Raw genomic sequence first — 25791 nt, 5'->3', positions numbered from 1 at the left:
CTTCTACCACGTTTACCGACAATGTACCAAACTGTTGCCTTGAATGTAGCACAGAGTGATCACGAATGTCTTGTTTGAGAACACAGTGCTAGGCTAAGCAAAACAGTTAGATAGATGAAAAAGAAAACAAGACCGTAAAACTGGTTATTGTAAGAATAACAATGCAAACCGAATAAAATATATCTTGGTTAAAGTGCACAGCGGCCTAGTGTGTTAAAATAACGTGCATTGAGATATAACTAAAATGGCTGCACAACATCCTCCCCTTGTCGGTTGAAAGTGGTTAAAAGCCAAAATTAAAATTTCATTGATAAAAGCGCAACCTAAGATATATAAAACTAGGACAAGTTAAAAGGACACACAAGCATACTACGTGGCAATTTAAAACATAAGCATGTGACTTATAACCGAATTGAAAAGGCATGTCAATTTAGAAAAGTTCCAAACTTGGTACGAGTCATGGAAAACAGGAGATCTTTCACTTTGGCTGATGTCAAAGCCGGAGAGTCCTCGCCAAAAAGGAGCAAGCGTGTTCCATAGCCCCAGTGTCAACCAAGGTGGTATCCCGTGGAGTGCCCATTGACGAGTTGTCAACAACTTCCTCCAGGAAGGGTAGCTCATAATTAGCTTCATGCAGCAAATGCAACCTCAATGTGGATGTCTGGTAATGAACCCTCAGCGAAAATCTCAACAGATCAGAATCTACTGCAGGCAGGCCTTGCTCAGAAAGACAGATTTCCAGTGCATGTTCGAAAGAACACCAGAGGCACCGGAACACAGGCTGCACACAATACAAAACCGGTCTGAATGACAAAGACCAGTCACACTCCAATTGCTCCAGGAGTGTTGCTCCAAAGTACTGCATCTTTCGCTCACGACACAGCTGCGCTGATGGGAGCGCCGTCATTTCTTCTCTTTGCAGCGGGACAGCCATTGCACATAAACAACAGCAACAGCAGGATGCCAGCTAATAAAGCCACAGTTATCGGAAATCCCCCCAAAATACTACTGAAAATTTAGTGGCTAGCTGAAGGTATCAAACCGAATATGGAGGAGAAGGTGTGAACGAAACCAGAACCAACAGCTTTGAAAAAATGTGTGATTCCAGTTGTAATGGACGCATTAAATATTCGTCCCACGAGTTCACCAAAGTGTCTCGGAAAGTTCGTATTTAACAGGGACTGTATTTCTGCTGATGAGCTTGCCACTTGGAGTGCGTAGGTCTCGCGCACAGATGAAAGGGCCACATGCTTTTGAAACAATAAAGCCTTGAGTCTGCTTAACTTGTTGACATTCACGTTTGAAGTAGCAATGTAAGGCCAAATATCAGCTATCTCCCTAAATTTCGTGGGGGGAAACAGAACGTTCCCGCAGCATGTAACGACCTTAGAGACCAAAACAACGTAAACGGCCTGCATGGCACAACAGCCTTTACTATTGAGAAGGACATAGCTGCCGTTTGAAAGCACCTGGAACGTATGTCTAATCAAAGGGACTGGGACTCCCTTCAGATAACAAGCCAAGTTTGCAGCTGAGGCGTTACACGCCCCATGCAAGGACAGCTGTTTACAAATCATCGAATGTCTGACTGAAGTCTTGCATTCACTAACGCCAAGAAAGACCTCTTTCATGCCATTGAACCATTTGTACGAGAAGGGAAGCTCCCACACCTCATGAATGTAACTATCTCCTAGTTTTTCATATCTGCCTACCGGAATGTGTTTTAAACAGGAGGTGAATTGTAGTGTGGAAATAGGCAGATTAATAACCCCATGTATTAACCACTCAGCCGATGGTATTTTGACCACGGTAAAAGGCAACTTTTCTAATTTCTCGATGTTAAGCATGACATAAGTCGCTTCCTTCTTAGCCATTAGTTGTTGTTGTCGTGTTAGATTAAAAGAAGAAAATATCTCCTTTGCACTGACGTGCTGCCATGGGATGCAACCCGCCTTCAATGTTTGAAGGGTCCAACCCAGCTGCATAATGTACCTGATCTGACTTTGTCCATGGTGTAAAGAAGACATATCTGATTGTATAATGTCTATAGCAGAAGAGACAGTATTATTTATGGTGTATAGCTGGTCAGACAAAGTATTAATCCCATTATCCACAACAGCTAATACCTTTTTTAGATTTTCCCGATCTATTTGCCTTAACCGGGCAGCAGCATCTTGTTGGGAAAGTTTCCAAATCTCATTATATACTGCATATCAGAAATGCTTCCTATGTGATGTTCTGGGGCCTGACAAGAAGTCTTGTAAGTCAATGGAGTTAGACAGGAGACTGAGGTGTTCTCTAACCGTGTCTAGTGAGGATGATTTTAGCCACTGTTGGCATAATTGTCCCACACTATACGTTGTAATTATACCCGCACGTTCTGGTGATATATAGCGAGGGTCTGGCCTACTGGTTCTAAACCCCGAGGAGTTAATAAAACATTGATGACACCCATTGGTATCTATTGGCCACAATAACGACCCACCTGGACATGTCAGTGAAGCATTAAATGTACCATTCTGGACCCACTCATCGAGCTCATTTTCATTTGCATACGTATATTTTTGCCATTTATAAAACTTTGCGGGGGCTGGTATACTGGGCATGTTTAATTCTCAAATATTAGCTAAGCCTAAACAACTTGTCTGTTGTACCATTTCATTTAAAAAGATAATTTGAACAGGAATAACTTGCATTTTTTTTTGTTCCCCACACACTTTTCAGATCAATGATTTGAACCAATATTCATACCCTTCTATCGATAACCGGGAAACAAAGGATTCCGAATATATACATTTTGTATTAGTCAATAACATATGTATATCCTTAGGTGGTGGTACTTTAAAATAATATGACTCAGCATTCTTTTGATTGTGCCCAGAAAAATATGCAAACTTTTCAGAATATAACTCCCTTGCGGAGGAGTCAGGCAATGTTCCCATTGCGTGTAATTAAAAACAGTTTTTGGACTGCTCGCTCTATGTATGAAATAGTGCCCATAATAATTATAACAAAACATATCACCATAATTTTCCTTAAATTGCTAAACATCCTCGTTTTCAGTAGATAGTATAATATTGCAATTCAGTCATCATAGAATCAACTGTTTTCACATCCCAATCATCAGAAACAATGCCTGGTATTACTATATCATTCATTGATAATTTGAACACATACGGTATTTGAATAACTTCCATGGGACCATATATATCTCAAACATTACTTTGTCCCAACCAATCCCATCAGGAATCGGTACTGCGGAAATGTTCACAAAGGATAAGTCTCCTCGGACTTTATGTGATGAAAAATATGGTTTTAAAAACCTCCTCCACCAGTGCGACTGTTGATCTTTCAGGTAGAAAATGGCCATGTATTCACAAGAAAAAGGTAATGACAAACCCAATCCAAAGTAGAAAGGCTAGGACAGTCAAAGAGAGCCATAGAATCAAGGCCAGCTGGTTCACCCCAGAACTACAGGAATCTAAACGGCTATGTCGCAGAATGGAAAAAACCTGGCACCTTGACCCTACCAACTCCAACCACATCACTTTCAAGGATGCCCTACGCAAACATCACCAACTGATCTGCACCACCAAAAGGACCCACTTCATAAACCGCATCGACGCTAACACTCACAACAGTAAAGAGCTCTTTGGCATCATCACTGAGCTCTCCACCCTCAGGACCTGCTCCAACGAACCCCTACCATCACAGGAGTTCTGCAACTCACTGGCAACCCACTTCCGTTGGAAGATAGAAGAAATCCAAAATTGCTTCAAACCCCAGACCCACCAGCTGACTACAAACACCCAAGAACACAACGCTCCAAGCAACACCCACCTCCTCCACACCTGGACTCCCGTCGACATAGAGGACACCGCCACCACCATGGCCTCCATCCACTTCGGATCACCATCAGACCCCTGTCCACACCATATCTTCAATAAGGCAAACATCATCATCGCCCCCCACCTCTGCAAAACCATCAACAGCTCCTTTGAGTTAGCCACCTTCCCAGAAAGATGGAAGCAAGCAGAAATCAACGCCCTGCTGAAGAAACCAAAGGCAGACCCAGACGACCCCAAGAAATACCGGACGATCTCCCTCCTCCCCTTCCCAACCAAGGTCATCGGAAAAATCACAAACAGCCAACTATCCCGGTTCCTGGAAGACAGCAAGGTACTCAACATCTCCCAATCCGGATTCTGCAGAAACCACAGCACCGAGACTGCACTAATTGCTGCCACAGACGACATTAGGACCATGCTCTATGAAGGAGAAACAGCAGCACTCATCCTCCTGGACCTCTCTGCAGCTTTCAACATGGTATGTCATCACACTCTCCACACACGCCTCCACAACGCTGGAATCCGCGAAAAGGCACTCAACTGGATCTCGTCATTTCTCTCAGGCAGAACCCAGAGAGTCCGCCTCCCACCATTCCTGTCAGAAGCCTCCAGAATCATCTGTGGCATTCCCCAAGGATCTTCGCTCTGCCCCACGCTCTTCAACGTTTACATGGCCCCCCTCGCCAACATCACACAAACCCACCACATCAACATAGTTTCCTACGCAGGCAACACTCAGCTCATCCTCTCCCTCACAAAAGACCCTACAACTGCAAAGAACAACCTCCACAACGGACTTCACGCCATCGCCAGCTGGATGGAATCAAGCCACCTCAAGTTAAACACAGACAAGACAGAAATCCTCATCTTTGACACCAACCCCTCAACTTGGAATGACTCCTGGTGGCCCACCTCCCTAGGGACCGCGCCCTCACCCACCACCCACGCACGCAACCTAGGCTTCATCTTGGACTCCACACTCAGCATGACTCAGCATGTCAATGCCATCTCCTCTTCCTGCTACAACACTCTCCGCATGCTCTGCAAAATCTTCAATTGGATTCCCGTCAAAACCAGGAAAACTGTCACCCACGCCCTGGTCAGCAGCCGGTTGGACTACGGAAACGCCCTATATGCAGGAATAACAACCAAACTCCTAACAAAGCTGCAAAGAATCCAGAACGCATCCGCCCACCTCATTCTGGACATCACACGCCGCGACCACCTTTTCCCTCACCTCAGAGAACTTCACTGGCTACCAGTATCAAAGAGGATCGCCTTCAAACTCCTCATCCATGCACACAAGGCCCTCCACGACACAGGCCTGGCCTACCTCAACGACAGACTCACCTTCCACAGCCCTTACCCGCAATCTTTGCTCCGCCAGTCTCGCCCTCGCCTCCATCCCCTGCATCCGCCGCACCACTGCCGGAGGAAGATCCTTCTCTCACCTAGCTGCCAAGACCTGGAACTCCCTACCGCTCCACCTTCGCCAGACCCAAGACCTCTTGACATTCAGGAAACGCCTCAAGACATGGCTCTACGACCAGTAGATCCCCCCCCAGCGCCTTGAGACCCTAACGGGTGATTAGTGTGCTCTATAAATCCTTGATTGATTGATTGATTGTTAGATAGTTCCATGGAAAAATAAAATATGTTTCTTTAAGCCAGTTTATTAGCTTATGTGTACTTGACAAATCAGCTGTCGAAGAGGTGAATGAGTCTGAGAAATCATCGCTGAAGTTAGCAAAATAACCGGAGGCAGTTTGTGCAAATGGCGGAGCCGTTGTCAGTGGTAGAGTTGGTGTTTCCTGCAGTGGCACACTATATGTAGGAGGCTGGCCTTGCTTGTAGTGGGTACCAGAGGTACTTACACCTTGAGCCAGGTCCAGTTATCCCTTATTAGTGTAGAAGAGGTGTTTCTAGCAGCTTAGGCTGATAGAAGGTAGCTATGGCAAAGCAGCTTAGGCTGAACTAGGAGACATGTAAAGTTCCTACTATACCACTGGTGTAATATGCACAATATAATAAGAAAACACAATACACAGAAGTACTAAAAATAAATTTACTTTATTTTTATGACAATATGCCAAAAGTATCTCAGTGAGTACCCTCAGTATGAGGATAAGTTATATACATAAGATATATGTACACAAACCAAACTTAGGTAAGTAATAGCAAGAAAAGTAATGCAAACAGTGTAGAATTACAATAGATTGCAATAGGAGCACATTAGTATAGGGGCAACACGAACCATATACTCCAAAAGTGGAATGCGAACCACGAATGGACCCCCAACCTCTGTGAGCTTGTAGAGGGTCGCTGGGACTGCAAGAAAATAGCGAGGGTTAGAAAAATAGCCCACACCAAGACCCTGAAAGGAAGGTGTAAAGTGCACCTACTACCCCCAGAGAGCACAGAAGTCGTGATAGGGGAATTCTGCAGGAAGAACAAACACCAGCAATGCAACAACAGTGGATTTCCGGACCTGACTACCTGTAAGACAAGGGGACCAAGTCCAATAGTTGCAACAGTGTTGAGAGTGGGCAGGAGCCCAGGAAATGCCAGCTGAGGGTGCAAGGAAGCTGCCACTGGATGGAAGAAGCTTGGAATTCTGCAAGAAAGAAGAGAGCTAGGGACTTCTCCTTTGGAAGGCGGATGTACCACATCACATTGAAGCTTGTGGAGGTGTTCCCACGCAGAACCGGAGTCCACGCAAAGTCACAAAAGGGAGTCCCACAATGCCGGAGGACAACTCAGAAGGTTGTGCACTGCAGGATAGTGTCGGGGACCCAGGCTTGGCTGTGCACAAAGGAAATCCTGGAAGAGTGCACAGGAGCCAGAGCAGCTGCAAATCATGTGCTACCCAGCAATGCAGTCTAGCGTGGGGAGGCAAGGACTTACCTCCACCAAACTTGGACTGAAGAGTCACTGGACTGTGGGAGTCACTTGGACAGAGTTGCTGAGTTCTGGGGACCACGCCCGTCAAGATGAGAGGGGACCCGGAGGACCAGTGATGCAGTCTTTTGGTGCCTGCGTTAGCGGGGGGAAGATTCCGTCGACCCACAGGAGATTTCTTTAGAGCTCCTGGTGCAGGGAGGAGGCAGGCTACCCCCAAAGCATGAGCCACCTGGAAACAGTTGAGAAAGCTGGCAGGATGAGGCGATACAAGGTTGCTAGTAGTTGTCTTGCTACTTTGTTGCGGTTTTGCAGGCGTCCTGAGCAGTCAGTGGTCGATCCTTTGGCAGGAGGTGAAGAGGGAAATGCAGAGGAACTCTGGTGAACTCTTGCATTCGTTATCTAAAGAATTCCCCAAAGCAGAGACCCTAGATAGCCAGAAAAGGAGGTTTGGCTACCAACAAAGGAGGATTGGCTACCAAGACAGGCAAGAGCCTATCAGAAGTAGTCTCTGACGTCACCTGCTGGCACTGGCCACTCAGAGCAGTCCAGTGTGTTCCCAGCACCTCTAAATCCAAGATGGCAGAGGTCTGGGACACACTGGAGGATCTCTGGGCACCTCCCCTGGGAGGTGCAGGTCAGGGGGGTGGTCACTCCCCTTTCCTTTGTCCAGTTTCACACCAGAGCAGAGCTGGGGGATCCCTGAATCGGTGTAGACTGGCTTATGCAGAGATGGGCACCATCTGTGCCCATCAAAGCATTTCCAGAGGCTGGGGGATGCTACTCCTCCCCAGCCCTCACACCTATTTCCAAAGGGAGAGGGTGTTACACCCTCTCTCAGAGGAAGTCCTTTGTTCTGCCTTCCTGGGCCAGGGCTGCCTGGACCCCAGGAGGGCAGAAACCTGTCTGAGGGGTTGGCAGCAGCAGCAGCTGCAGTGGAAACCCCGGAAAGGCAGTTTGGCAGTACCCGGGTACTATGCTAGAGACCCGAGAGAATGGCATTGGGGTGACAATTCCATGATTTTAGACATGTTACATGGCCATGTTCGGAGTTACCATTGTGACGCTCTGCATAGGTAGTGTAATGGTGTCCCCGCACTCACAAAGTCTGGGGAATTTGCCCTGAACAATGTGGGGGCACCTTGGCTAGTGCCGGGGTGCCCACACACCAAGTAACTTTGCACCCAACCTTCACCAGGTGAAGGTTAGACATATAGGTGACTTATAAGTTACTTAAGTGCAGTGGTAAATGGCGGTGAAATAACATGGACGTTATTTCACTCTGGCTGCACTGGCAAGCCTGTGTAAGAATTGTCAGAGCTCCCTATGGGTGGCAAAAGAAATGCTGCAGCCCATAGGGATCTCCTGAAACCCCAATACCCTGGGTACCTCAGTACCATATACTAGGGAATTATATGGGTGTAGCAGTATGCCAATGTGAATTGGTAAATTTAGTCACTAGCCTGTTAGTGACAAATTTGGAAAGCAGAGAGAGCATAACCACTGAGGTTCTGGTTAGCAGAGCCTCAGTGAGGCAGTTAGGCATCACACAGGGAACACATACAGGGCACAAACTTATGAGCACTGGGGCCCTGTCTGGAAGGGTCCCAGTGACACATAGACTAAAACAACATATATACAGTGAAATATGGGGGTAACATGCCAGGCAAGATGGTACGTTCCTACATTATAGATAGCACCATCCATCTGTGTTGGAGTCGAGTTGACTTGGTCAAAAGTTTCTAAATTAGTTGACGTTAGTGGAACTAATGCAAGATCACCCTCAACCCACCCCAAGCTCGGAGAGGTGTTGTGTTGGTGTAAACAACTTGTAGAGGAACTTCTTTGCCAGTAGTGAGAGGGATTCTGGAACTACTGGATGTTCCTCTTTGTCGGCTGTGCAGGATCGGCCATATGGTGTAGTTTGACATTGTCAACGGAGACAAAACAATTTTCTTTGGCACCCAACAACGGTGGTAGAATAACAGTTCTAGTACCATGTATATCTAATACAGGGACTGGTGCTCGACTAGAAGGGCCACTAGCCTTCTCACGTACAAGATCCCCACCTCTGGGAATCACGTAACAGTTGAATTTCCTGTAAGACAGTGACACGTTCATTTATGTCAAAAGGTGTTTCTGCTGCCTCCACGCCAGGACCATCAAGATCCGGGACATACATTTGAATTCTGAACAGGCACTCATATGAAGTCCACCCCTCAGGGGCCTTCTATCTTTTGTTATTTAGTGCTCTCTGGATTCCATACAGGTGATTAAGCCAACTACCACCCGTACCTAATACTCTGGCTGTTAAGAATTGCTTTAAATCACGGTTTAATCGCTCCACAACACTATTTCCTTTGCAATGAAATGGAGACCAGTACTGGAGTTGGACCCCCAACGAAGCCATGGCGTCCCTGAATGCCCTTGAGGCGAAAGCATGGCCCTGGGCCGAATCGAAAGCCGCAACTGCATATGTACCGATAAAGACTCGCAAATCTTTAATAACACACCGAGCGTCAGCCGAGCGTTGTGGCCACACCCATACAAATCTGGAGCATGAATCAACAGCAACTAAAATATATTTGTATGTACTATCAGGTGTTAGGGGACCACAGTGGTCCAAGTACACACATTGTAATGGTTTATTTGAAATTAAGAGGGGTGTCTGCGGCGGGCGCTTGGCAGTGGAAACTTTGATTTGTTGACAGATGTCACAACAAAGGACATACTGCTTAGTCTCTTTGTAGAGACCTGGTCACCAATAACGGGCCTGCAAGATCGAAATTGAAGCCGCCACACCAGCATGGGCAAATGCCACCCCTTCATGCGCTGCTTTAATCAATTGTGATCTTATGTCTTTGTTGGGGATGTCTCGTACGCCTACTCCTGGTATCTTAACCTCAGCGTTCAGCATACCTCCCATACGATAGTGATATTTGTTAGGAAATCCTTTAGTATAGGGTGTACCATCAGCCACAGCTGTCACAGCAGCCCAAATGTCTGCGTCCGGTTTTGAACTCAAACGAGTTACTGCAGCTACAGCGGCCACAGCCACTGCTGACTTTGCGGCTTCAAGAGCCAGTGTATTTCCAGCCACATGTATTCCAACGTGCTGCTGTCCAAGTGTGTGCACAACATGGACATTCAGTAGCGTCTCTTTTAGGTCAGCTACTTTCCCTCACAGTAGTCTGTGCTTAATGGTGTTGCCTTTAGAATCTCTGAACCCATTCTGGCACCAATAATGCAGGTATTCATTAAAGGACTGGACACAATAATATGAATCACAAACAATCAGCGTTGGCTGTGCAGGATCCGTGTGGTCCAGTGCCATCAGCAGAGCTTTCAGCTCTGCCAATTGTGCTGTACAATCCCCTAGAGTTTTTGTAAAGGTATGTAGAGGACAAAATTGATTGCCCTCCATGTAGCCACTTACGACTGCGCAAGCAGCAGAATATTGATGTTTAGTTCCAATTGCAGGTTGTGCTGAGCCATCAGTGTACATGACTCTATGATATTGTTCAATAGGCAATGTATTTGCTGGAACTGGGTTTTCTATTTCATATTGTAAGAATTCCTGAGTTTGTAGCTTTGGGTCAAAACTGTAGTCTACATCAGTGGCTGTCAGAGACGTGGCCCATTGTCTCCAACGTGGATGTAATGCTTTTGCGTTTGGAACACTAGGTTTTGTAACAGCCTATAGGGCTGGGATTGGAGAAATGACAATAATGCGTTTTCCTTGGGCAAGAGGTCTTTCTTTAATGACAGCAGTGAGAATTTTCTCAGTGGGAGCAAAACGTTGTTCTGCCGCTGAGTACAAGTGCGATTTGTATGCAATCGGGACTGTCTCACCTTCATTAAATGTCACATAGGTAAAACCGATGGCCCCAGCTATTACTTTGATGACCAAATGTGTTTTGTTGTCTCTCTTATGTAAGTGTCGTGCTGCAAGCATATCTGTCTGCAAATCTCGAAGAATGCTTGTATGTTCAATTGTCCAGAATTTACTTGAAAAATCGGGACGTATTAAGTCATATAAAGGTTTTATGTGTGTAGCATAATCTGGAATGTAGGTTCTGCCAAAATTTAGGAAACCCAATAGTGATTGGAGTTTTTTAATCGTAATCGGTGGTTGTAATTGTGTGCATTTCTCTAAGAATTGCGGCGCTAGGCTCTTGCCTTCACTTGACAGCTCATATCCTAGGAACACGATGCCAAGGAAGGCTATTTTTGTTTTTTGAAGTTAAATTTGTAGCCAAATTCAGCAAATCCTACAACAATGCAAGCTACACGTCTTAAATGTAGTAATTCATCATCCGTGAGATAGATATCATCTACACAGGACAATGCTTCAGGGTCAATCTCGTGCAAAATAGCAGTGACACGAGCTGCGAACAATCCTGGGCTGTTCTTATACTCCTGAGGTAAACAACATAATTTTTTATGGGAGTCTAGTGCACTGAAACGTTTTAAGCCTCTACTCTCAGGCACTATATTCTGTCAGAAGAACCCATTGGAAAGGTCCAGTGTTTTTTTGTATTTTTTACCCAACGTGTTGCTCATTAGTGCTGTGCTATGCGAGTTTTGGATAGCATAGGTACGTGTATGGCTGTTTAAATGTATGTAGTCTAAAACTATTCTGTATGAATTGTCTGGTTTAGCTACGGGGAATAATGGGTTATTCATTGGTGAGACACAGGGTTCAGTCATACCCTGGTACTCTAATTGTGTGAGTATTTCTTTCACTGGTGGTTTTGCTTCATGTTTTATACAATACTGCGGTTGTGGCTGAGGTTCACTTTTAATTGGAATTACATGGTAGGGGGATTCTTTATCCCATCCTACGTGATTTCTGTATAATGTAGGTGCCTGTGCCAAAGCCCATTCAATAGAATAGGATTCAGCGAGTTCCTCTGGAACAAGGGGCGAGAAAGAAGGCTTAATGACTTCTTCACCATATGGGCAGTTACGGACAAAGTCAGGTGGCCAATCTTTTTCGGCCAACAAGACATCATATACTTTTACTACGCAATCCCAAAAGATTGTGTATATTGTGTGTTCAATGTCTCCTTCTAACTGTAACGTTACTTTGTACACCCTATCAGGTGTGGAGACACGCATGTCCGCAGTCTCTACTTGTATAAAGTCATCAGTTGGTTTCACCTCCAGATGCTCTAGAAGATTCAGGCGAACTATTGTGACCTCTGCAGCGTTGTCTAGCAATGCTAGAGCCCAATTCTTGTTCCTCAAGATGACCCTCTTCCTGCGTGGCATGTCGGACTGCGACTGCTGCCACTTTTTTCTTATTAAATTGTTGTTTATGTTGGGCGGGTTTCTCTTCCTTTTTAACAGAAACCTCCGAAGAGTGTTGTGATTTCTGTCTCAGTTTCACATACTCTGTTCTTCGCTCTGATCGCCCACTTCTCTCATTTCTTTTTTCCGATGAGTCCTGAAAGGAACGAGATTGACATGTATCATTATATTGATATCTATCAGGCGTTTTTATATTATTTCTGTTTCTGAGATTATACCTATTCTGTGGGGTCTCCATACGCGGAGATTCCCCCATCTCTTTCTTAGGAGTTTATTGCTTTTTATCCCATCGTTTCTTATTACCCTCAGGTGCTTGCTTGGGGTTACCATTGCTTGACTTACCCTGAAATTGTGGCTTTTGCAGTCTGGCCCCTAAGCTATCTCGACCAATACTTAAATAGGTCTCTGCTATTATTTTAGGCAGCTCTGGTTCCTGATCCTGTTGTGGAAAGTCACGAAGCCGCATGTGCACAGCAAGTGCGACCGCTTCCCCTTTAAGGTTACTTAAAATAATTGAGGATACTGTGGCAAAATTGCCCATCAATTGCATCCCCAAGTCCAGGGCCGGGGCAGCCCCGTATTCATCTTGAATTTGTTTCAACACCTCCGGTAGATTGGCAAGTGTTGGTGTACCATGTGCAGTTGTATAGAGCGCGGCAAATACCGTGCCCCAGATATTACAGTTTTCTACGATAGGGACCATCCCAAAAGGCAAGCACATTGTTAGTATTCTATGTTTATCCTAAAGTCCCGTATGGGAAAATGCTGCCTCCAGCGTATTAGTTTTCTGTGCTAACCAAAACTGAATCTCCTCTCGTTTGGCTGGTACTTTACACATAATGGAATGTACTGTTGCAGGATTTATACCTGGCGTTGCTGCTTGTGGATGTGCTGATCATGTTCAATGATTGGTTTAATAAAATGACTGCATCTTAGATAGCAAAGCGTGAGCTGCAATAAGCAGGACGACACAACATGACAGTAGTAAAATGGTGATGACAAGAGTGAAGCATAAAAATAACGCTATCATACTGTTATTATGAACGATGGATCATTTCCTATGTAAGTCATAATCTGAGCACAGCATGTTAAGCTCCAATTCTGCCTTTCAGGTTCCCCCGGGGAGACATCAACCGTCATACCTGAGCAAAGGCCTGTAGTCTGCGTTAGCATCTGCAGTAAAGTATTCAGCAATCAGCATACAGTTGTGGTTCCCTGGCTGGAATCTCCCTCTTAACATGTAATGGGACTAGGAAGTGTTTTTATAATAACACAGCTGATGTTCTGAGAAAATGTCCCTACTTAAGAATGTGTATTTTCTACGAATGTTGGAGACTAAACTTCTACCACGTTCACCAGCAATTTACTAAACTGGAGCCTTGAATGAAGCACAGAGTGATCAAGAATGTCTTGTTTGAGAACACAGTGCTAGGCTAAGCAAAACCGTTAAATAGATGAAAAAGAAAACAAGACCGTAAAACTGGTTATTGTAAGAATAACAATGAGAAGCCGAATAAAATATATCTAGGTTAAAGTGCACAGTGGCCTAATGTGTTAAAATAACGTCCATGGCTACACAAGTTTAGTTTAGTTTAGTTTAAGAATTTATAAAGCGCGTAGTGACCCGAAGGCATCCCAGCGCTAACCTAACCTGACCGGTGCTGTCACTAGGAGAGTTGAGAGCGCTACCTACAGAAAAGAATGGTTTTGAGTTTTTTCCTAAAAAGTAGTTCTGAATGTTCCTGACGTAGATCGGAAGGAAGATCATTCCAAAGACGGGCGGCCTTGGTAAGGAAGGAGTTGGCCCCCCAAGCTCTCTTGGACCTCAAGATGGTCACAAGACGAGAGGAGGAGGACCTCAGACTTCGAGAAGGAACATAAAGACATAGCCGCTTTCTAAAGAACATTGGGCCCTTATGTTGAAGAGCTCTATGAACAATGCATAGGGCCTTAAAATAGGTACGTTGCTTGAAGGGGAGCCAATGAAGCGAGGAAAGAGCAGGTTTAGCGGATACATGTCTGGGAAGATTGACAAGAAGCCGGGCGGCTGCGTTCTGGACTGTTTGTAGCCTTTTTATAACATAAGCCGGGGCGCTGAGAAAAAGTGAGTTCCCATAATCCAACCGGGAGAGGATAAGAGTTTGAACGAGGATTCTTCTGGCCATAGGGGGAAGAAGAATCGAGATTTTCCTAAGAACTCTTAAGATGCCAAAGCATATAGAGGAGACTCTTTTTGCTTGATAATCCATGGTCAGATGAGAATCCACCCAGAAACCAAGGCTTTTTACCTGGTCCTTAGGGGGAGGAAGATTATTGAAAGCCTCAGAGTACAGCGGAAGCGAAAGAGCTGGGGGGGAATTGCCTAGTACGATGACTTCTGACTTTCTGTCATTGAATTTGAGCTTAGACTGGACCATCCAAGCTCCAATGTCTTTCATACAGCACGAGAGGTTAGCTGCCGACGAGTCCCCGGAGCTGGATAGGGACACCACAAGTTGAGTATCGTCGGCGTAGGTGACCAAAGACAAATTGTAGGGAGCGATCACCTTAGCCAGCGGGGATAAATAGACATTAAAAAGAGTTGGGCTCAAAGAAGAGCCCTGAGGAACTCCACAAGTCAAAGGAAAAATGTCAGAGAAGTAGGCTCGATCCAGGACTTGAAAAGATCTGCCTTTGACAAAAGCGGACAGCCAGGACAATGCCAGGCCTCCTATCCGCAATTCTGAGAGCCTGCGGCAGAGAAGGTTGTGGTCCACTGTATCAAAAGCAGCGCTGAGATCAAGCAGAATCATGGCCACATGGGACCCTTGGTCCAAAAGCTGCCTGGCTGACTCAGTCACTGCAAGGAGGGCTGACTCCGTGCTATGATGGGCTCTAAAACCCATTTGGGTGGGGTGGAGGAGTTCATGGGTCTCTAAGTAGCTGGTTAATTGGTGATTAACGTGTTTCTCCAAAAATTTTGTTGAAATAGGGAGAAGAGCAATGGGTCTATAATCCTCCAGCAGAGATGGATCCAGTTTCGGTTTTTTTAACAGAGGCTTAATAATGGCATGCTTAAAAAGAGGGGGGAGAAGACCTAACGATAGGGAACGATTCAGTATTTCTGTGAGGGGAGGTACAACAATATCTGAAACTCGCGAGAGGATGGGGGGAGTAGCGGGGTCCAGGGGGGAGCCCGATTTAATCTGAAGAAGAAGTTTAGTGGCAACAGTATCAGTAAGAGGTGTGAAGACAGTTAATGTGGTTCCGGAGAGGGAGGGATCCATCATTTGGTGCTCTACTGTACCTGGGGGAGGAGGAGAAGGGAACCCAGAGTATATCTTAATGACTTTGTCATTAAAATGAGATGCCAAAAGATTACTATATTCAGTGGAGGGTTCTGTGAGAGGAGAGGGCATAGGGGTTATAGTTAATTCCTTAAAAATCTGAAAAATTTCCTTTTGTGAGCAGGAGGAGCTTTCTATTCTTAATCCATAGTAGGAGGACTGGGCGGCTTTGATGTTTTGATGGTAGAGTCTGACGGATTGCCTATATATTTCACACAACAGTTCCAAGCATCACTAAAATGACGTTAATTAAAGGGGACTGGGAAGTGGTGAAGTATTTATACACCTAGTAAATACCGGTAGCACAGGGTTTTCCTCTGTGCAATGCGAAATTGGTAAGTTCTGCACCCATTTCCAAGTGTATTGGAATTAAACACAGAAAAAGGGTAGGCTTGTAGTATTTACTACAAAACTCAGAATTCCGATCCCTACTCTAATAGGAGTTTGTGCATGGACTTTTTCCTTTGCTTCCCTCTTCCAATCAAAGCCTTTGTGTTTATTCTGATCAATCTTGGTTGTTAATGGGCTAATGTTTAATTGCTATACAACACAACCTGGAAATATAATTCCTTCTTATTTCTAAAACATTGTTATACACTTGACAAAAACATACTGTTTCCGCTTGCAGGTGTAATAAATGCTACTGAATTTCACTCAATACAGAATCTTACAAAAGGTAAATTATGAAAGTATATTTCAATAGTGTAGGAAAATGAGTTACTAGTTGGGGAGACTATGGATCCTTCCTAATTATTATGTCCAAAATATTGTCAGGTCCAACAGTTCAATAAATAAACCTGGGCTCAACATCTGGCAGCTATTGTACAAAGCAGATAGAGTTACTTTAAGTATTTAGAAGTATAAAACAATTCAAAAGTCAAAGCACAATATAATAAAAAAATCCACAACCAATTTCTAAATAGAGAAATATTTGGTAAGAAAGAATGGCACCAAAATGTTTAAAATCCAAGAACTGGAATCATAGATGTGATTGTTTGCAGTTGTAGAGCAAAAGGCACCAAGACCAACTTATGTGCCAATCAGAAGTGACTACTCAAGGTTGAATGGAACCTAGGCGCAATCTCAGAGTGACTATGGAGTGAGGATTCAGAAACATCAAGCAAGTCATCCTTATTACCTAAAATTAAGTTGAAGCTGAAATCCTCCAGCTGGGCAAGGTTGCAGGCTGTATCTGAAAAAGTCAAATGGAATTTGGATAGCTAATGTATGAGGTCCTGCTGATCTGATGGTTTTGTTGGGAAAAGATCTGAGTGGCAAAATTGAAAATTCATGCTGAGGTTCTCTTATCATTTGGATACTTTTTGCACCTTTGTGGTCAAGATTTCTACCTTAGAAATATGTTTCCCTTTTGGAACTCAAAATTCCCCAGTAGAGCAAGCATAGAAGCTGTTTCTGACAAACTCCTCTTCAAGTTGGACTCCTTTCGCACAAGGTACTGCGGACATTCTGAAGGCCTTGGAAGTACAACATTTTCTAGGCCCCACATTTTCAGACTTTCTGGAGTAGTTCCTTTTGGTCTTTCCTAAGGTTCCCAGGGCCACAAGGATAGCACCGAGGGGCCAGGATTCACTCCAGCAGGGTCCAGTCCAGGTTAAGTTGTTATATGGTTCCCACTAATAAATAGGATTGCGTATTAGGATTACAGAATGTGGGGAATTAGTCCATTTACAACATCAGAAGCTGTCTGCCCATTTCCTGGCTAACTCAGAGTGCGTCACCCAAACCTTACCAGAGTAAGGTGATTATGCAGATGAAACAAAGCAGTGTTATCAGCATTATGAACATGGTGGAGAGACTAAAAAATCCAACCATGATAAATGATTTATAGATATTTCTAGCTATCACTAACCCTATTCTGATGACATAGTTAGTGTACCTTCTGCCTTTGCCTGATCCAAGAGGATAGTAATCTAAGAGGATAGCCACAGCCCACATACCTGGAGGAATGAGTCAGATAATTGGCCTGTAGTGTAGATGGCAATCATCTCCGCAAACTGGAAGATCAGCGCCAGAAGAGATGCATGTCAGACACAGCATTCTTCCAAGACGGTTGAATCTGGGGTGCCCCTCTGACCCTCTTGGGTCAGTGCATCATTTATATAATCAAAACCACACTGTGTTAAAGGCATAGCTCCAATGCAATGATATGTCTAGATGTTAGAAGCTGTCTTCGAGCGGGCAACGCAAGCACTAGGATATCTTGTATTGTGTTCCTAGCCTTAAACGGAATGTACAGATTACATGTCAGGAAAAGCTAACTAAAAAAAAGCACCATGTACAATATATTCCTAGAATAATTTTGTGCAAGCCTAAATGTGTAAAATGTCACTGCTAGAAGCGATGTCAGCTAAAATGTGTAAAGTGTAAAATGTAAAACCATGCTAAAATGGAGAAGCAAAATTAGGTCCAAGATGGTTTCACTACACCCTCCCTTGGCCATGAAAAGACAGCTTCTAAAAGGGAAATAAAATATGTTTACCTCAACAAGCAAAGCAAACAAGCCATTAAAATATGGCAATTAGTAACATAAAATCAATTAAAATAATTTGATAAAACAAGGACCAAATGTTAAAATCAGAGGAGGCTTCAAAAATGTCAATGTCAATGGAATCCAGAACAAATCTCTCTTCCACATATATCATAACCACAATGGCCTCACTGAGTAAATCTAAGGAGCAAAAATAATCGGTACCCGAGTTGAGGTTGTTGCATCCTGTACAGTGCCAACAGTAGGAGAGTAAGTATTAAGGGATCCTGGGGCCGCATCATCCATATCCAAAGCATAGAATGGCTCATTGAAGGCATCCTGAAGCAATGGCAATCTCATGGGACAATACCCCAAATTAACCCTCCATGGGGACAACTGCAGATCCATGTCCATAGATTGTGTCAATTGCTTTGCAAGGCATATGTAGAGTACACACTCGAAAGGGCACCAAAGACAGCGGAATACAGGCTGCACACAAAAGTACCATACTGGCCGAAAACACAGAGACCAGTTTTCATTTAGCTCCTCCAGTAAAGGTACTCCAAAGTACTATATCATGCGTCCACGACACAGCTGGAGGTGCAGTAGTTCCATCACCATTTGACCTTGAGGTGAGACATCCATTGCACAGCAGCAAAAATAGAACCAAAATACCACCAATTAGGAATAACATGTGTAGTATACCCATGAATACTCTGAACCCCCTAACTACATCATGGTAGTGCTGTATTTACAATACAGCTCACCATGGCAGTCATCAGCACAGCTTCCTCAGAAGTTCTGATTCAGTTGTGGCACTTTGCTGGAGTAGCATCAAAATTTCCAATGCTATTCCAGCAAAGCTTGGGGAGGCCTATTGAAAACAGCCTAGCGTCACTTTAACGCCTGCCCTGAGCACGGGTTAAACAATGATGCTAGAATGACACTGTGAAATGTTGTAGATTTAACTGCGCCATTCCTGCATGCCTTTTTGTAGGGGAATGCCTTATTTGCATACATTATACCTGGCACAGGTATAATGTGGCACAAGGGTTTACGAACTGGCGCAATTGTAACATTGTGCCAGTTTGTAAATATGGCATGGGGTTTATAAATGAGTCCCAAACAGTGTATAAAGGATGGTATCACTCCAACAACAGTGTGGAACGTGCTGACAAAGCCAGACCCATCCGCCGTATAAAAGTGGGAAACACCCACAGTCTTAGAAGCATTAAATCTGTGACTTACAAGTTCAATGAACTGTCGGGGTAAGTTTGTGTTTAATAATGATTGTATTTCAGAGGACAACGTTGCCACTTGCAGTTCACAGCTGATTTACACGCTACATTTTCCTGACACAATAAGGCCTTTGGGCTATTCAGCTTGTCAAAATTAACATTAGGGGTTGGAATGGAAGATCACAATCTAACTACTCTAATCTCATGTGCAGGTCACTATTTGAGAAACTGAAACCACATAAGGGACACCTGCTCTCATCCCACAACATCCTTGATCATTTAACATCAAGTAACTTCCATACAAAAGTAACTTAAAAACAGGGCAAATCAAGGAACCTGGTATTTCCTTCAGGTAACATGCCAGAGTGGCCACAAAGGTATTACATGCCCTGTGCAATGTCACCTGTTCACAAGTCATGGAGTGGTTTAGAAAAGTTTTGCATTTGTTTCCACAAACAAAAACGTCTTTTCCTCATCCACAAATCTGTAATTGAAGGGTAATTTCTACACCTTGTCAATGAAACTTCCCCTAAAGCTTCATATTTGCTTATATGGCAAGGTTTGCAAGCATGATGTGAACTGAAATGTTGAAATTAGCAATGAAATAACTCCATGGATAAGCCATACTGCTGATGGTGATTGAGCTGCTGTGCAAGGCAATTTTTCCCATATTTCAGTATTCAGCATTGTAGCAGCAGCATCATTACTTGTCATTTATGAGTCAGGTTAAAGTCAAACCCAATTCTGTTGCGTTCCAGTGCTTTCAGGGCATGCAGTTTGATTTTAAAACTTGTAATATCCAAATCAGCTGAATAATAGATCAAAACTGACTTTGCCCATGAATCAAAAAGGTGATGGATGGAATGCTTAAATTAATCTTAGCCGGTGGCAATCATGCAGAGAAGCATCCCAATTCATCATTGTTTTGCCCACCATGGCACCCCAGTTTGGACCCAGACATATGCAAATCAGTCTTGACCCTGCTCCTCATGAGAACTGTCTAGCCTGAACTGCCAGGCTAGGTCCTCTCTGGACCGGAAACAAGCATCTCAGAACGGGTTTCGGGGAATCACATGTCATCAGCCAGGCTACCTTGAGTCTGATAGTATAGAAAGCATATATAATTGAAAAATGTACAGGCAGTACTAGCTCTATAATGGGCATAGTAATGGTAACAAAATATTTCAACATAATTGGCAGAATTCATATACATATCTTTACTTTCAAATGCAGTGTACTATACAAGCTCGGCTAACAATAAACTCACTTTTTTAGCATCCCATTCATCAGAAATAACAAAAGCAATTTGTAAAGTCTCCGTAGGGCCAAAAAACACATAAGGGACCTTATCATGCACAATTCCATCAGAAACTGGAAAAACAGAAATGTTCATAAGGGACAGGTCTCTTTGCACTTTGTTGGAAGATGAATGAGGTTTTAATACTTCAGCTGCCAGTTCAACAGCAGAGCATTCTGAGAAATAGTGTTCATTTATAAGCAAGAAAAAAACAGTCCCAAATGCAATCCACAGAATCAGAGAAAATAGCGATATTATAATTTACAAGTAGGACCATGGATAGATCAGTGTGTTCCAACCAGTGAAGAAAATCACATACACCATGAATTGAAGAGGAAGAAGAATCAGTAAAGAAGCTGTAAATGTCGACAAAATAACTAGAAGCTGCCTGTGTAAAGACAGGAGCTTCAACAGGTGAAATAGAACTAGTAGACACCTACAAAGGCGGTTCATCATAAACAATTCTGTTGCTTTGAGTATCAGTAGAAAACTGTATACCTTCATCTGAAGTGTTTCTTACATTTGCAGTGGTAACAGGAATCAACAAAAGTCCATTCTCCACTCTACCCAGCCTGGAGAAACCAATACTGGTGTTGCTCAATAATTGAAGAGATATTTCCTGTAGGGTAGTGAGATGGGTTAGGGAACTACCCAGGATTTCTTGTGGCCTGCTGTGACGGATTGGCCATGTGATGAAATTTTTATTGATCATGGAGACAAATGGTTTGTTTTTACAACCAACAAGTGGTAGCGAAATCACAGTACTGGTACCTTGAACACCAAGATCGGCACCAGTGCACTATATGATGGGCCAACTCCTTCTTCACCACAATCTCTCTTGAACCAGCTCCCTAACCTTTGGAATCCATCCGGAAGGTGCTGGTTGCTCATCCACTCAATCAGTGGCAGAACGTTTATGACAATGCTCATCCCAGAAGTCTTGGAGTTCCTGTAAAAGAGCGATTCATGTGAAAAGGTGTGTCTCCCATTACTGCACCTGGACTGTCAAGATCTAGAAAATACATCTGGATTCCAAACAGGACCTTCTAAAGATTATCTAGGCAGATTGTTTAATGCTTTATGGGCTCCATACAGATGATGGATCCAACTGCGACCTGAAACTAATACTCTATGTGTTAAGGATTGCTTTAAGTTTAAGCCTCGGTTTTTCCTTTCCACAATTGCATTTCCCTCAGAATGATGCAGTGAGAAATAATGAACAGCGACACATAGGGTTCCCAAGGTATCCCTGCAAAAGCAGGGCCCTGGTCCGAGTGGAATGCATATGTCCAGATGAAGGCTTGCAAATTTTAAATAACACTGTGAGTGTCGGCCGATCACCATGGCCACACCCAGAGCAATGTGGAGCAAAAATCTACAGCAAGTGGAATATATTTAAATGCAACATCCGAATGTAAGGGGCTGCAATGACCTAGATGTACGTATTGGAGTAGTTTGTTTGAAACTAAGGTGTGTCTGCCATGGGCATGCAATGGTGGAACCTTTAATTTGCTGTCAAATGTCGCAGCATTTGACGTATTATTTTGTCTACTTGTAATGACCATGCCACCAGTAGTGTTTTAGTAACAAGAAGACTGTGGCTACCACACCAGCATTGGCAGATGCAACACCATCTTGTGCAGCTTTAATTAATTCTAGCATGCTGTCTTGGTTGGGTATCACACGATCACCCACCCCCGGAATGGTAGCAAAAGTAATGTCTTTGACACTTAATTGGTAGGTATATTTAGCTGAATGTGTTTTTGTTAAGGGGGTGCAGTTTCCCGAAACATTAATGTCAGCCATGATTTCTTTATCTACGCTTGTATAAGAATGACCAATTGCAGCTACAGTTGCATTCTTAATTGTAGATTTGGCTGCTATTTCACCAGTGTATTTCCTACACCAATTATTCCAATATGCTGATGATTCAATGTATGAATTGCATGAGCCCGTGGCAGACTGTCTTTGGGTGTTACTTTTTCCCAAAGCACTTTATGCTTTATGGTATTCCCTTTTGAGTTTCTGAATCCATTTAGGTGCCAATAATGCACATTTTCATTGAAGAACTGAACACAATATTAGGAATCACACACAATGATTGCGGGGAATTCTGGATCCATATGTTTTAGTGCCAGCATCAAAGTTGTTAATTCAGACAGGTGTGCAGTGCAATTCCGTAGGAACTCCATGAAAGTTTGTTGAGTGTGAAAATAATTGAGGAGTATGGCAGGCTAGGCTGAACTGTAAGAACAGATTATGTATTTATACTTACCTAGAGCAGTGGTTCCCAACCTTTGGACTTCTGTGGACCTCCACTTTATCATTTCTTGAGCCTGGGGACGCCCACTGAATCATTTTTAGAATCCAGCAACTCCCAACTGAGTGATTACTGAATGATGGTGACCTAATTTGTTAATATTATTTTATTTCTGAAGCAGTCGCAGAGTACCTGAGCAGGCTTCGCGTACCCCCAGGATTCCTCAGACCACAGGTTGGGAACCACTGATCTAGAGGTATTACATTAAAGGGCATGGTGTACTCTTGTTCAAATTGGAGAAATTCTCGAGTATGTAAAGTAGGGTCAAAGTCATAGTCTACCTCACTTGCTTTCAGGGAAGTGGCCCATTGTATCCATCTTACGTGTAAGGCTTTTGCATTAAGGATGCTGGCATTTGTGGCAGACTTCTAAGGATGGGATGAGAGTAACCACAATTATGTGTTTCACTTGAGCCAGAGGTCTTCGCTTAATGACAGCATTCTGAATTGCACTCAGTATTTTTTAAATGGATGCAAAATGCATTTCTGCATTGGGATATAGATGCGATTTATATACAATAGACACTGTGTGACACTCATTGAATGTAATATAGGAGAAAACAATGGCACCCAGTATTATACGGATGACCAAATTTGTTTTGTTGACACGTGTATGTAAGTGTCACGCTGCAAGCATGTCAGTCTGTAAAGATCCTAATATATGTATATGTTCTGGTGTGCAATGTTTACTGTAAAAATCTGGACAAATTAAACCGTACAAAGGTTTTATGCATTGTGCATAATAGGGTATGTATGTTCTGCCAAATCTGAAGAAGCCTAACAAGGATTGCAATTTTTTAAAAGCATTTAGAGGTGGTAGTAGGGCACACTTCTTTGAGAAGTGTAGTGCCAGGCCCTTCCCCCATCTGACAGCTCATATCCTAAAAACAGGACATTGAGAAAAACAATTTTTGTTTTTTAATTTGTATTTGTAGCCATGTTCAACAAATCACTTAACAATGCAATCTACTCTGGTTAGTTTTGTGTTTAAGTCATCATCCATGAGATACATATCATCAACGTAGGACAATGCTTCTGGATCAATATCATGAAATATTGATGTTACTTGTGCAGCAAACAATCCAGGACTGTTTTTTTTATACCCTTAAGGGAGCTGATAAATGCGGTGCTCAGAGCTAAGATAAGAAAAGGACGTTAAATACCTGCTTTCAGGTACTATGTTTTGGCAGAAAAAAAACATTGGAAATATCCAAGGCTGTTTTATATTTTTTACGGACAATATAATTCATTAAAGTCTTACTGTGTGAATATTGTATTAGAATGTGTGTGTATGACTGCTTAAATGTCTAAAATCAAGGATGATTTATAGGAGTGATGTGGTTTAGCTACCAGAAACAAATGGTTATTCATAGGAGATACACAAGGTTCAAATACTCCCTGATACATGAGTTATGAATTAATTTCTCTCACTGGAGCTTTTGCTTCATGCTTAATTAGGTATTGTGGTTGCACTTGCAGTTTGGACCTTATGGGTATTATATGACAAGGCGGGTGCTTATCCTACCTTTCATGATTGTGGCATAATGTGCAAGAGCCTATTCTGCGGCATATGCTTTTTTCACTTTTTCAGGAACGAGGACCAGGAATAAGGTAGTAATACATATTCCCTTCTAATAAAATTGCCAGTCTCTTTCAGCCATTGCTAAGTGTTAATTGTCATAGCTAATTGTTAAGCTTTCTCAGAATATTACTTTAATGTTACCCGTTACGTCACCCTCAATCTGTATGTTTAATTTGTACAGACTATCAGGAGGAATGATGTGTTGGTCTGGAGTTTTGACTTCTATAAAGTCACTAGTTGTTTTTTTCATCCAGAAACTCAGGAAGATTCTTGCAAATAATCATGACCTCCATTGCTCTTTCTAGCACAATCACTGCTCACATCCTGTTCTGAAGGAGAGTTCTCAATATGTGTGGCATATTTTTCTGAAATTCCTGCAACATTCTTCTTTTTAAATTGGGGTTTTTGTTGAGAAGTTTCTCTTGCTGTTTTACAATGATGTCAGATGAGTGTTGTAAGTCCTTTTTTGGTGTCACATATTCTTTTTGTCTGCGTTCTGACTGCCCCTCTCTATCAGACCATTTGTCAGATGAGTCTAAAAAGGAATGAGAAGTGTGTGTAGTGGTGTACTGATACCTATCAGGCTGTTTTAATGAATCACAGTTACATAAATTATAAAGTTTGTCAGAGGTCTCTGGTTGTGTGAGATTCTCCATGTGATTTTACTCTATCTTACATTTTTTGTTTATCCCAGCATTGTTTTGAAGACTTGGGTGATTTCTTGATGCCGCCTACCCTTAAACTGTGGCTTATTTGTTCAGGCCCCAAATTATCTTGAATTATAGAGGTAGAGGGGTCTGAAATAATTTTTGGTAGGTCACACTCCTGGTCTGCTACTGTGACCTGAACAAGTCTCTGGTATTTTGCCAATGCTGCTGTTTCCCCTTTATTATTTCCTAAAATATCTGAGGATTCTGTGGCAAAATTTAGAATTAATTTAATCTCCAAGTCGCAGACAGGGGCAGCCCTCTATTCATTTTGAATCTGTTTTAGTGGCCAATCAGCAAGTAATGATGCGCCATGAGTTATGGTATAGATTGCAGAAAAGGCTGTAGCCCATGTGGCACAGACATCATTGGAGGGTATCATCACAAGTGGCAAGCACATGGTGGGAATTCTTTGTTTATCTTGGGGCCCCATATGGGGAAACACTGCTTCAAGCTGATTTGTTTTTTGTGCTACCTAGAATGGAATTTCCTCCCATCTGGTGGGCATTTTACACATGATGGCATTGATAGATTCTGAGCTAATCCCTGGCGTAGCTAATTGTGGTAGGACAGTTCAAAAAGCTTGTGCTGGGGCAGATGTTATGGTGCACGTAACAAACTGAGTTAAAGGTTTGTATAGTCTAACTAAATTGTTATATAGGGGCATAAATCACCCACTACTAGTTGCTGTATATTAGGATATGGTGTGTAGGCGGCTAGGACTAGCTATGTGGCCCCAGTATTACTGAAGGGACACGATCTAACATTTTCAAAA

Source organism: Pleurodeles waltl, chromosome 5 (genome assembly GCF_031143425.1).
Source record: "Pleurodeles waltl isolate 20211129_DDA chromosome 5, aPleWal1.hap1.20221129, whole genome shotgun sequence".
NCBI lineage: Eukaryota > Metazoa > Chordata > Amphibia > Caudata > Salamandridae > Pleurodeles > Pleurodeles waltl.
This window is presented reverse-complemented; position numbering follows the sequence as displayed.